This window comes from Pezoporus wallicus, unplaced genomic scaffold (assembly GCF_028554395.1).
Source record: "Pezoporus wallicus isolate ANWC-B61680 ecotype Strahan unplaced genomic scaffold, APGP_CSIRO_Pwel_v1 scaffold_6362, whole genome shotgun sequence".
In the NCBI taxonomy this organism is placed as follows: Eukaryota; Metazoa; Chordata; class Aves; order Psittaciformes; family Psittacidae; genus Pezoporus; species Pezoporus wallicus.
The window spans coordinates 1,799,485-1,813,719 of NW_026637663.1; positions in this window are offsets into that span (position 1 = coordinate 1,799,485).

Genomic DNA, 14,235 nt, shown 5'->3' on the forward strand with positions numbered 1-14,235 from the left:
AGTAACTAAGGTATAACACAAATCACTACTGATACCACCAATGATAATAATGATAAAGGAAATAACAAGGGAAGAGAATACAACACCTCATCACCAGCCGACCGATAACTCACCCCACCCAGCCCAACCAAGCACCAACCCATACCGCCTCCAGCCCCGCAGTCTACCAGCCCTTCCGGCTCACTCCCAGTTACATCCTGGGCATGACGTGCTGTGGTATGGAATACCTCTTTGGTCAGTTTGGGTCAGGTGTCCTGTCTCTGTTTCCTCCGGGCTTCCCCTCCTCCCTGGCAGAACATGAGGCTCAAAAGTCCTTGGCCAAATCAAAACATCATTGTTATCAGCTCTGTTCCCGAGCTGAAAGTCAAAACACAGCACTGCACCAGCTACCAAGAAGGAGAAAAACGACTGCTACTGCTGAACCCAGGACACCCTCCTACCTCCTTCTCCCCAGCTGCCCCTTAGCATTTAGACTAGTTTTATCTTTCCGATTTACAAATATCTCACATTCTGCTTTTGACAAAAGCTTAAGTTCATTGTAGGATGAAATACCAGTTTAGTGGGGATAGGATCTTTTACTTTAAAATGTAATAATACCTTTCATACATCTTGTAAGTTCTGACTTTGAAAAGATGTAAGATAAATCTTCACGGTATTTTAAAAAGAACAGTGACAAATCAGGGCTGAAAGTTCTCTATAAGGATTAATTATATATTTTAAATAAATCATATTAAAGCTGAAAGACTTTCTTAATGGACACGTTTGAGGCAGTCTTCTCACTCCTTTTAAACACTGATGGAGCTCGAAGGTCATATTGAAAAATGGACAGAACAAAAGAAGTTAGAAATTGAACAAGAAGATGTCCTGATATCTTCCTGAAAAAAAATTAAATCAAGAAATATAGTTACCAAAGTGAGAGAGAAATACTATTTTCCTGTGCATAAGCTTGAATTAATAGAATAAATTAATACATTGAACTAAGTTAATAAAAGTAACACTAATGATACTAACTAAATTTGAATCTAACCACACCATCTAAGAATGAAGGCATGAGAAAATCAGTTGCCTCAGCCCTGTAAGAAAAAGCAAAAGCACACTTAGCTTATTCCCTCAACCAGATAACATTCATCATAGCTCCTTCCATTCACCTCTGTGCACAACAGCACCAATTGAACAAAGATAAAAACCAGCAAAACCAAACAACCATCCCACCCAGCACTGCTTTTTTAATCACCCAGTGCCTGGAGAAACTGACTGAATCACTACCAAAGAATTGCATTTTTTAGTTTCATTTTTATATGGAGAGGGACTGAAGGCTGTTGTAGTTTCACATGTTAATGGTTTGGCCTGGTATGTCAATGGGTTATGTACTCCAGAAGGTAAGATAGCCTCCATAAACAAGGAAGCAGTGAAATTAAATATGAACTTCACTGGAACTTTAACCTTCCTGAATATTTATTGTTTTGCTTGCCTCAAGAGAGCTGCCTGGATTCCTTATTTCACTTAGATGTTTAATTCTTTCTTCACTTTCACAAAACCTAGGTAATACCATTGCCTTTTACTGGTGAACTGTTTAGGATATTCTTTAGTTATTAGGACAAAGGGTCAGGACCTTTCTTGCAATTCTTTTTCCCAGCTGCAGCTTTTTAGCTTGCTTGCTATTTACTAGGAAAGGGCTATAATCTGTCTAAATGAATACTGATTTGGAGAATCACATATTTTTCTCCGTTTAAAAGCAAATGATATTCTCAAAAGTGCAACCTGACTGTGAAGTTTTACAGCACTACAGGGAGCGCCATTGTCTGTGTTGTGTCCTATATTTTTCTTTATTTTTTTTCAATTTCCTGCCTGGAGTTCTGGCCCCTTCAGGCTTCCGCCTGGCTATAGACTTTGGAGGTCCACCCAGCAAACCAGCCTTCAAGAAAAGCTTGCAGAGACCTTTGGCTGTGGCACCACGAGAGTTCCTCAAAGCAGAGATGTTTACAAAATATTTCTGTTTTAACAGACCATAGGATTTCCCTGTAGCTCTTGAGGGTTTCCAATTTCCGTTGGTATGGATGCCATCTTGCTGGATGGAAACCCTTGGCTCTTTCCCAAGAAGTTCATACACTTACTAGCTTGAATTAACTTCAGTTATTTGAACTAAAAATATTCCTTTTTCAAGTTATCTCAGGCTGTGCCCCTCCCCATTCTCTAATAGGAGGCAGTGCAGTGTAATCTATCCTTACCATTGTTACAACAATTGCAGAAAGATCTGGGAAATGCTGTATGAAAGCTACCTGGATGCCTGTGTTAAAGGGATCAGGCTGATGAATGAGCAGGGTCGTTCTCTTCTTTCCTTTCCCAGCCTCATTAGTGTTAGGACTCTTGGTTTTGGCTGAGATGAAAAAGAGCCTTTTAGAGCACTTTCCCCTTTTCCTCATGCCCTCTGCCTACTTCCTTCTTCAACACTCTTCCATTAGAAATAATAATAATTCTTTTAATTGAAAAGTACTGAACAAGGCCAGATCCAGTTCTTGCCAGGCATCAGTCTGATGATTTGTACTGGCAATTTATCATCTGAGTCACTTGCCAACAGGGACAAAAGTCCCTGAAACTGACCTCTCCACGGCAGGCTGAATTACATTATGCTATTTTTCCAGTAAATATTTGCTTTTAAAAAGGAGAAGAAAGGGTTATAAATAGGTTAGATACATCTCAAGCCCTCAGAGATCATTTTTACAAATTTAGCTATACTTTTAATACTGTCTAGCAAATAACATTTGCCATTCTTTGTATTCTGCATATTTTAACTAATGTAAGTACTTGACTTCAAGATTATTTAATCACATTTTATAACAATTTTATTAAAAGTGGTTGTTAATATCACTCTTAATTAAGCACAGTATATGTGAAATATTGTCATACTACCATCTTAGGAAATCTCAATTAAAAAAATGGTTTAGCTTACAAGGTTTGAATGTATCTCTTTTCTAAATCTTCTAGGTCTGAAAAACTGGCCTAGAAGACTGATGAAAATACTTTTCCTAATAATTTCTGTCATATTCTTCTTACATCAAAATAGCCCTCCTGATGTTCACTCATTTTTGTCCCATGTCAGTAGAACCAGAGAACTTTGCAGAAAGAATATAACTAGAAGGAACAAAAATTGATTACTTTTTCAAATGCATTTAAGTACTTGCTTGATTTGTTCAGCCAGACCAAATTGGTGGCAACACAAGTATGTTATTGTTTACACAGATAAATGAGAGGTGGTTCACTCATCTTCATATAGTCTTACACATATAGTCTTAGCTGGTGAGCAGAGAGGCCCAGATCATCAGTTCAGGTGAAAATATGTCAGAGAACTGAAGCAGGAATATGGTATAGCTTTCCACAGAAATATCATGAGGCACATGAACAACACTTGTATTTTTTGCTTTCCAATGTCCTGCAAAAAAAAAAAAAAAAGAAAATGGGTGAAATCTCAAAAAAATGGTAATGACAAAATATATGAGCAAGAGCCTGAAGAGGTCTAGCCTGGGTTCTCAAAGCCTTCATTTCCTTTAGAGGGCTGGATGCCTCCTCATTGTATTTTTCCTATGAGGGATTACTTATGTTTATAACTGATTTATATATATAAATTTATAAGGTGAATTTCATACTGTCTCCTAGGAAATACAATCTGAAGTAATTTTTATGGAACAAAAGCTTCCATGAAGAGATACTTTTCTCTATGTCTTTTCTCAGTCAAATTAAACCTCTTTATGTCAAATTTTGAAATTAATGGAATTTTATATTTGTTCTAACATAACTTAAAAACTCATATACAGACTGCTATCACATGGAGTGTTAGTATGTCCTCAGATTTAATCCCAGAGAGGAATAATTTCAGCTGTAAGTGAAGTTTAAACACATAAAATTTCTTTACCATTAACTTCCTGAAAATGGCATACACACAAGTGTTCATAACTGCTCAGGACCATTGTTTGATGCCAGCTGGATCAGGTTGGCTATAGTAAGCCCTCATGTCACACAATCTTAGGTGTCTGCCATGTAGATACTGACATCTAAAACAGCCACCTAAAGCTCCTGTTACTTTCATTATCATGATTTTTTATCCATTGATAATATTTTGCCACTTGACTCCTCTTTGACTGTGTAAATATTTTGAGGTAAATTTTGTAATTTCTTGGAGCAATTACCCCATTTAAAACAATGCCGGGTTCAGGATGATAATCTTTAAAATTTGTGTAATTAGTTATTAATTATTATGAGAAAGTATGTACTCTGTTGCCATGTTTGGTTAAACATTAAAATACTGACATAAAATGGAACTGCAGTTTATGTCTATGTACAGCATCTGTATGCTGCAACAGATAACTATCTGCAAAAAAAGCACATTTTTCATATACAACTGTGGAACACTGCACATGATCAGCAAGTATCCCATTTATGCTACTGCCATGCAGTATGTTTTCCCTCCGCTATTAAAGCAATCTGAAAGTATATTTACATAACTGTAGGCTCTGATTGCCCCCTTTATCACAGAGAAGATCATTCTGCTGTTAGTCCTCTGCCCTTGTTAGTCCAACTGAATCACAATTTTTTGCAAAAAGTACTGACGTGCTGTTGTAGATCAATCCTTTCCAAAACCCGTTTTAGCAGTGACACAAAAGTGACCATAGGGCATCCATGCTCAGTGTCCTAACAAGAGCACCTACACCAAAAATATCCAACATGGAAGTGCTTAACTTCAGAAACTGGAGGTAGGTAAAGCTGAGGAAGCTGGTTAAGATGATATTAAAAAGGAGTAGTTAAATGGGTAAAATACCCACAGGAAACATATTCCAACTGTCAAAAAGACCACTACAGAAAGGATTCTTTTCTCCTGTTCTCCTACATCAGAGACAAAACCCAATGTCTAAACAGGGAAAACTGAAAGTAACTCATACATCCTGTGATTCAGCTGACTGAAATATTCTGAAGAAAATCTTATCGAAGTTGAAAAAAAGAAAACTAAAGGCAGTGGCCAGAGATCTACCAAAAAGATGATGGGGTGATAGACAACCAGCCTGTAGACAAATTAAAGTAAAAATAAAGTGACAGCAATACAGGGAAAATTGTTTGTATCTGTGCTAACTTCTGACTTTTACTGAAAGTTTGAAGAAATTAGAATATATGGTTGCTAAACTAATTGTTGTATATGATGTATCACTTCAGCTAGCCTTGGTGCTGGAAGAATGGAGCGTGACAAATCTGACACCAATCTTTAAAAAGGGGCCCTGTAGGTGTCCCCAAATTACAGTCCAGTAAGTTTGATGTTGTTGCTGGGCAAAATGACAGAAACCAAAGCCAAGAATGTCATTAGTGGACACACAGACACACGCTGTAAAGAGTCAGCATGTCTCTTACAATGGAGAGGGATGTCTGCCCATTTCTGCTAGCTCTCTCAGTGTATAATTATGCTGTTTACTATCCCAGTCTATGTCTTACTGTTAGTAAAATTTATCTGTTGCTGGTGCTTGATTTTAACTAATGTCATTCATATTTTGACAGTTCTGATGGACTATTCATTTTCCTTATTCCCCTTAGGTGTACATGACACAAATACAGATATGTTCGTTGTTTCCCTCTGCTCTGAGGAAATAAATACCTTCTTTCACATCCAAGAGAGTACAGTTGCATGTTTTTCATTCTAATAATAAAAAAATTCTCCATGTACTTCAGCCAAGGAATAAATGATTTTTGTGAGCTTAAAATCTCTAACTAGTTAATTTAAGAACATTAGGTGTTCTACGGCATTTTGCAATTGTCATCAGAAAGCAGCCATTGACAACTGCAAACTGTTATTATGATAAAAAATGTATGCCTCTGTAAACAAGTACATTTAAAATTATGGTTTAGACACTTTGGAGAGAAGTGGCAAGGGAGGGGAAGGCAATCATATATCTGCTCTAGTAAAAAAAAAAATTCAGAAGAGTCATAAACTATAACAAACTGAAAGTAATTTTAAGTGGGTTTTTTTTGTATGCATGATGTTGTACTGGAAGCAAAATCTTGTCTTCAACAGAGAAAAAAATATTAAAAAGAAATCTGGTGTTTAGAAATTTAAGTTTTTAAAGTAGCACTCTTCTCATTAAATATATTTTCACAGAAAGCTTTTCCCTCCTGAAGAAAAATGTTTTGTCTTGAAACTATTGGACAATTTTAATTATGTTTGGAATTCTTGCTGCAGTTTTCTTCCATCCATTTAGTGAAAATATTAACGTCATCCCCAAAAAAATTTGCATAGAGATTTCCTGAGTCACTTCCCACTTGTTTTTCACATCTATTATTACTGTGATCTCAACATTAAAATAATCAGCTTATTTTTCATAATATTTATGCATATATGTTTTGTGCTGCTGGGGCTTAATTCTTTATTCAGTTGATGAATGGTATCCATTACTATCTCTGTGAATCGTGAAATGAAAAAAATTTGAAAAGCCAAACAGGTGGTGAGATACTGTAACTCCTTTATTCTATTTGAATTTATCTAAATGTCCCAAGCCCTGTTTTATTTTCTGTATAAAAAATTGGCATGATTCACTTCTTACAACTTAACAAAATGCAATCTCACAACACAGCATTTCTATTCATAGTGTACAGGATGTACATACCCAAACTGCTAGAGACAGTGAAACTGATGCAGGAGAGGGATAGAATGAAGAAAAAGCCCTTTATTTTTTGCCTCGTTTCTGAGAAGGCTTCCAGAATTTTATGTTTTGAAGAATCTGCATATACCCTTCAGAAATCTTGCACTACAAGTCTGGATTTTTTGGAATGGTCAGAAGCTGTATTTGCCCATATAATACTATCCTGTCATCTGGGTACCTAGGCTTAGTCATCTTGGCCATTTCTCTGATATAGAAACCTACTGTAAAGGAAAAAGAGGAACACAGTTTCCTGAGTCCAGTTTTACTTGTGCCACAAGCAGTAAGGCACTTCTCAGCCTGAAATGAAAAAAAATAGCTCTTATTTTCCAAAAAGAGCAGAAACACGGGTTCTTTGTTTTGAAAATCTCTTCTAGACTAAAGAAAGAGGGAAAGCTCACCACAAATGACTGCATGGAATTAAATTTATCTGCTACAGGACAGAGAGTTTAGCAATCCCTTCTGAGGTTTCAGTCAGCAGTGAGCAAGGTCATGCTTGATGCTTTAATATCAAACTCTGACAGCAGGAAAAAGAAGGATATAGAATCAGTGATGTACCAAATTAAATGTGACTTGTCATCGCACATTCAGCTCAGATTATCTAATTAATGTTGAGAATATTGTAAAAGTCTTAATAAAACTAAGCTGCAGGTAATGAAGGACATTTTTAACATCTGCAAGGATAAACTTTTTGTGAAGACAGGAACAGAGCAGTGCTGCGTACCAGTCTGCAGCCAGAGAGTGCCCCTGCTCCCGTAACCGTGATGAGGTCAAAAGCTGTAACCAAGCACCTAAGGGAGAGCAGGACGATGTTCAAGCACAGAAACACATGTAAAGAAACCACAAGCGTATAAGGCAGTGCTTGTACTTAACTGAAATTAGGTAGAGGTATTAAGTCTGAATGATTTATCTCAGTGGGTAAAGTAAATGACATAGAAGCAACATAAACTGGAAAACTGAAGGGGAGTTTGGGGCAAATTTTGGGGACAATCTAAACAGGCCTCCACTGGCTTCAATACGGTGAGCTCAATAATCAATAAATGCCTTTCTGGGTGATGTTACTTACATCTTGTTGAGCATGCACTTGTCAGCGGTCTCTGTGTTAGAGGTCTAATTCTCAAACACCATTTATATGTGAACACAGTGTGCTAAGATCTAGTTTGTGTAAATGATGAAGGTATTTCTTGTTTAAGAATAATTTCGACCAACCTTTCCCAGGTACAGATGATCAGAAGGGTTTCAAAGCAACTAAAAATCAGCCTCAATAGTATTCTGGTTTAAAATGCCACCAGGGACCTATTCAGTCACTGCTCTTAACACTAGGTGCCTTGCTCTGTCTGTCTCTCTCTCTTTTTAATAAACATTTTGGTTGTCAAAATTGACTTGGCCTGAAAAAATACAAATTTGCCCTGAGGACCAAGGAGAATTTTTCTGCAGAGTATAAAGCACATTGCCTGAACTTTTCAGAGCTACAGATCATTAAAAATAAATTACTCAGTTTGAATATTTTAAAAGCCATTGCTATAAAAATTAGAGGTAGCTCTGAGGCTTGTTTTTAACTTCGGAAATCACCATTAAAAAAGAAGAAATAGAAATAAGTGGAAGCACATGAAGGCTTGTTTATAGTGCGTGAAAGATTAGTCGGATGTATATAACTTGCATGGGACATTTGTACAACAGGTTAATAAACATTTTGTGTGCTGTTTTTACTTGCCTATTTATTTGTTTGCTTTGATAGAGATAAATGGAAAACAACAGGAGTTGTTACTTTTTGGCGCACTTGAACAAATGTCCATTTGTCCTGGCAAAGGCAATTCAGGCAGACTGGGAAGAAAGCATTTTCTTTTCAAAAGTAGGTACCGCAGTCATAGTTTTATTCTGCACAGTGTCATAAATTAACTTGTAAAAACAACAGAAATATTCATGCAAGTCATAAACCTTCTCATAGTCATTCACCTGCCCACCCCTGCTCACCTGGATGAGTTCCCAGCAAGCTAAGGGTATTTGTATCCAAAGAATTTTTGAGAACTGAACTGCCTCAGCCCTCCTTGAGACAGATTTTGCTAGCGATCATCACCTGCTTGGGAAAGCTGAGAGAAAGCACCAAAAAAAGGCAAGGCTGCCTCCATCTTCCTCTCGATAAAGGTACAAGCAAGAGCAGGTCAGGAATCTGAAGGAGGCACTGGTCTTCCCAGTAGAGGCACCACAGACTCCCAAAGACTAACTGAACAGCCCAACTGGACAGGTAGCTAAGTGAGATACACCATACTTGCCCAGCAGACCTACTGCTGTTGAGTGGGTTTTCTGCCTGGGCAGCACTAACACAGCAAGAAAGATTTGTATGTGTTGGAGCAGAGGCAAGGAGGCAAATCTTTGCTTGGTTTGCGAGTGTATTGTTTTTCAAGGAAGCAAATCTTATCAGAAATATGCAAAGAGATGTAGAGAGGCAAATAAGGGAGTAAAATTGATCACCGCTTTCTTGTTTGCCCCCAGGTGGAAATTAAAGTGCAGATAGTTCATTTTGCTTCTTTACACATTTTAAGATAATAACCCAAACCATTCTATGACTCTATGATCAAGCTGCAAAAATATTTGCATTATAAAATTGAAAAAATACCATTTAAAAATAAAAAAGTTCATATGAAAAGCTAAGTGAAACAACTAATTACAGTGACAAGCATTCAGAGAAGAAAATATGCCATCATCTACCAAGGTCCCACACATTCTTGCAGTTTTACTTTCTCATGGGTGCTCTTTGGTCCTTTCTGGAATATTTACACAAGAGAAATATATATAAGCTTAGATGTATACTCCAGCCCAAACAACTTAGTGAAAAACTCAGGGCACAAAAAGAAGATTTCTACAGAGAGATAATGTGGTGATTACTGCCTTTGGAAAAGAACATGTGGGTTTACATTATTGCAAAAAAAGGAGAAATTTCCATCGAGGGTAAGGGAATCAGTTTTGAAGGTACTCACTCTACAGGGTAAAACAAAGCAAGAAGTGACACAAGCAATAAGGAGGTCACAAGAGGTGGTAAGAGGTGAAGTACAAAACTAGCCATAAGCAAACAGAGATGTAAGAGGATGGGTATTGTAAAGCCCAGTAACTTGAGTTCCATAGTTTACTTGTGGTCAGAAGCCAAAGGAGAAATTCAAACTTTGTTTGTTAACTGGGGCATGTAGTGTGATGGGAAATGTGTAGTGTACAAAACACAGTGCGAAACCTGTTAATGGACAAAATATTTTGGCATGTTTTTGTTTTTTTTTTCTATCTGTATGCAGCCAGCTTACTTTATGAAAGAGAATCTGCAGTTTGCACTGCAGCTCTAGGATTGTGATTAGTAAAAGATTGTTATTTCACATAGCACTTGTTATTAATGATTCTCCTATTTGTTTAATGACTAGCTTTCTATTTTTTCCCATGTTCCTATGACAGCAATTATCACATTGTTTTAGGTATTGTGATTTGGGATGGTAATTTTAAAGGGTGTAATTTACTTCTGATTACTATATTGTTTCATATGAATGACTATACTTCATCATGGCAAAGAGTACTGTGACGAGAGAGACCAGCTACTGCCTTGCCTGAGGTTTGCTAAGGAGAAGGAAATTAAATGTTAGCATGAAGGAAAGCTTCTGTTTAACACCACTGCCTTCTTGGATTGCTTGCTTGGAATAGAAACTCTCAGATGATCAATGTGTTTTGAAGATAAAGACAAACTGAAGAGTGTGTCTTCCTAAAGACTGATTTTTAAAATCCTCACAAAGGATTTAGATCTTAAAAAAATGCTTGTTGCTGAAGTTGTCTGTGCTGTGGAAGTAACTAAGGTAATATACATGTTTATTTACATGAAGTAACACAGACAATACTGCATGAATACTGTGCCATTATACTGTTATGTGATGCACATAAATTACTCTCATATATGGGCTTTTTTCTATTTCCTATTATAAAGTATGTAACATCCTAGGCTAACAAGTACCATATTGCATTATATCCTTCTATACTATATAGGATATATTACAGGTGACTATGCTATATACTGCACTATCCTAAAATGTTAAGTATAAAAGCTGAGAGGTTTCTGAAACAGCTACTTTACTGTATAATCCAGGCTCTTTAGCAAAATTCTTTCAGATTTATGCCAGTCATGTGCATGCAGAATATTTTCTCAAGACATTTACTCCAGCAGAAAATGAGAAAGAAAGAGTGAGCTTGGATTCCTGTCGCCTTCCTCTCTTCCAGCTGTATACTGAAACTGTAAAAAGCAGTTTAGAATTGCATAATTATTCTTCAGGCTTGCAGAACAGCATATTGACCCTTTCTGTTCAAGTAGTGAACAGTTAAATCAGTAATGAGGCATTTCCTTTGTTAATGGTACCAGAGCAGTCTGCCATAAAAAATGTCACTTGATCTTCTCAGTCCAGGATGGCACCAAATATCTCCAGCCATTATGGACATACAATTTATAGCAAATTACTTCAGCACTATACCAAGGTGTAAGAAATACTTTGGAACTTTGTGCTTTAAAATAAATAAATAAATAAATAAATAAATAAATTAAAAGCATCCTTTTCACCTTGCCTGACCCTTCATGCTGATGAGCTATTGCCTAAAAGGTGTAAGATGAAAGATCAAATTCCAGTGAAGATCACAGACAAAGCTACTAAATCATTTGGAACATCAAGAGGAAATGAAGTAATACAGTGAAATACAGTACAGTAATACAGTGAATGGAGAATGAAAATCAATAGGGCTCAAAAAGTTTATGTTTTGCTGTCCCTTTTTAGGTTTGCACAGCTGCTTGACATGCATCTGTGTATGTGGCTTCTTGCTACCTCTACATATGAAATATCATTATTGCTTCCTAAAAGGCCCTTCAGCAGGCAAAATTGCTGTCAGGAATGTAAAGACACCAAGAAGCACAAGAGCATCATTTAAGGGACTTTAAAAACACAAGCACCACAAATACCTGACTTGCTCAGTGATAAAGCTAAAATTAAGCAAGAATCCTGTGAATGAGAAAAAAGGAAATGTCTATTTTTTGCTACTTCAAGCTCAAGATGAAGATAAAATACCCAAGTGAAGGATCTCCATAACCACGAGAACATACAATAAAGCAGGAAAACATGGCAATGAGAAAAGAATCAGTCTTGCTGATTTCTTAACATTTTTCTACTTCAAGTTGCCCATCATTCAGTTCAGTCAGTTAGCAGTAGACAAAGATGATGGGAAAGACAAAACCTCAGAAAAAAGAGGTAGTAAAATATGATAGTATCTTGAAAAATGTCAGAAATGGCTGTGCTGAAGGAAAGGATGAAATGTAAACACTAAATTCACTGTTTGTTTTGTGAGGTATTGCCAAATCACTTTGAGGTAGCAGCAAAGCAGCTACTGCCAAACTGCTCTGGAGATCTTCCTTTTCCTAATTGTGAGATGGGATATTTATCCACATCTCTGTAAATGCTGTCGAGTACAATTACTGTGTGCATTTATTTAAGGGTATATTCTTAGTACTGGAACTTTCTAACAAAAGGATCTGAAAGGCCTTCACCACTACAGTACCACCACTTTTAAATAGGTCTCCAACTAGTGCCAAACTATGTCCTTTGGTTTACAATTTATTTCCTTGATATTTTCTGTAATGTGTGGGGTTTGTTCATCAAGAAGTTTGGGAGGAGGGAGGCTCTCTGTGGCTGTCCTTATGTGAAACAATACTCCTTTTGACTCTGTAACTGTTGTACTCTGTAAGTAATGGGGGGGAGGTCAGTTGTATTGTTGCACAGGATTGTGAGAGAGAAAAGGGGGCTGGGTGGCTCGAAGTGGTGTCTTGTTGAAACGCTTGAAGGGAGGGGGCTGCGACGGTGAGGAGGCTGGCAGTGGACGCTTCTCGAAGCCTCTGGGAGCTTCTCGAAACTTCCCGAAACTTCTCGGTAATGAGACCCCTGCAACAAAGGGAACCAATGGGGAAGAGCCCAACAACATCCGAGTGAGGAGGGGTGACAGGATTGGCTGGGGCCTTGAACCGAAAAAGATAAAGGACCGCCTCTCAGGGACCGCGTGTGCGCGTCTTGGGCGGAGCGGAGGACTCCTCGGTGCACCCAGCGCTGTTTCATCTGCTATCGCTTACTCAGTTTAATAAAACTTATACTTTAAACCGAAATTGGCTACAATATTGATAACCTTTTCCATGCAAAATTAAAGTTTCTGAAGTATTTTTTTTTAATTTTCTTCTTTTACAGAGAAACATCTGTTTCTTCACAATTAAAGCTCAGCAACTGGAAATGGTTAGGAACCTTGGATGGCGCTCTCAGGACTATTTTTCAGTTAACCTCAAAAGTGGTCCTTTTTCACTGCTGACATATCCATACTGGAGATATAAAGAAATGCTGGTACTGTCTGCCTGGGTTCTCTCAAACTTAGCCTTTGAACGACTCCCAGACTCGCTTTAACTGAAGTATTGTTGGGCTTTTCTTTTTTGTTCCTGAATAACAGAAAAGGTGAAAATGACAGGGTTTATACTCTCCTGCAGTAAAAAAATCTGTCCTTAGAAGAGCTGTCAGTGTCCAAGCAACAGCCATTTGTGTCCAAGTAACAGCCATTTGTGTCCAAGTAACAGCCTCGCTCACTCTGTTCTTTGACCTCTTTCCCTTAAGTGACTGGAAATGTTCAGTGACAAATAGGAACATTATAAATCCCCTGAAAAAGGCTGACATTAGTGGGGATGGAGCTCACAGTGTGAAGGTCACAGAGGACGAGACTAAACATACCTTAGGCAATTATGCTGACTCTCTCAGTGCTAACATCAACCATGACATGCACAAAAATCTCTTATAATCAGCAATAAATGATAACACAAATGCCTGAGGGCAGTTTCTGGGAGCTGGTAATCCATTCTAGTGCACATTGTGAGCATGTGCTCAGAACAACTACCTGTTCACAAGGCAGAGCTAAGATATATCAGCCTCTTTCCTAAGACGGTTGTTAGCAGAGGCTTCAATAAAGTACCCTGAGAGCTATTAATTCTTATCCACTGCCTGCCACTGAAGCTTTTTACAGGGAAGATCTATGTGACCTGCTGTCTCAGTGCTGAATAATGTCCAGCTGAAATGTCAGGCTTTCAAGTACATTACAGGGGTTTTGCTTTGTGGAGTTCTCACCTTTCCTGGCTAAAATTTGTTGCTTGAATAGCTAGGAGACAAACAAGTTTTGAGCAATATGAATGATTCTGCATCAACGCTCACTGTGCAGACATCTTGTCTGTCACTAATTCTAGCTCCGATGTTTATGCTACACTTTTCAAGCTATGTGGGGTATACCTAGGAGAGGTGAGAGGCAACTGATTAATTCCTAAAGAGTTGTCATTAATTATCAGTGACAGATGAAGAAGTGAATTTTTGAGCTTCATTTAGAACACAGACATGTTAAATGAGGGGTTTGGAAATTTGAATTTTACTAAGCAGGGTGCAAACCTAAGTCTTCAGCAATACATGGCCTACTACAAGTTTAGTCTTTTCCAAAACTCCCAATAATTTGCAATTTTATTGACCGGAGAGAC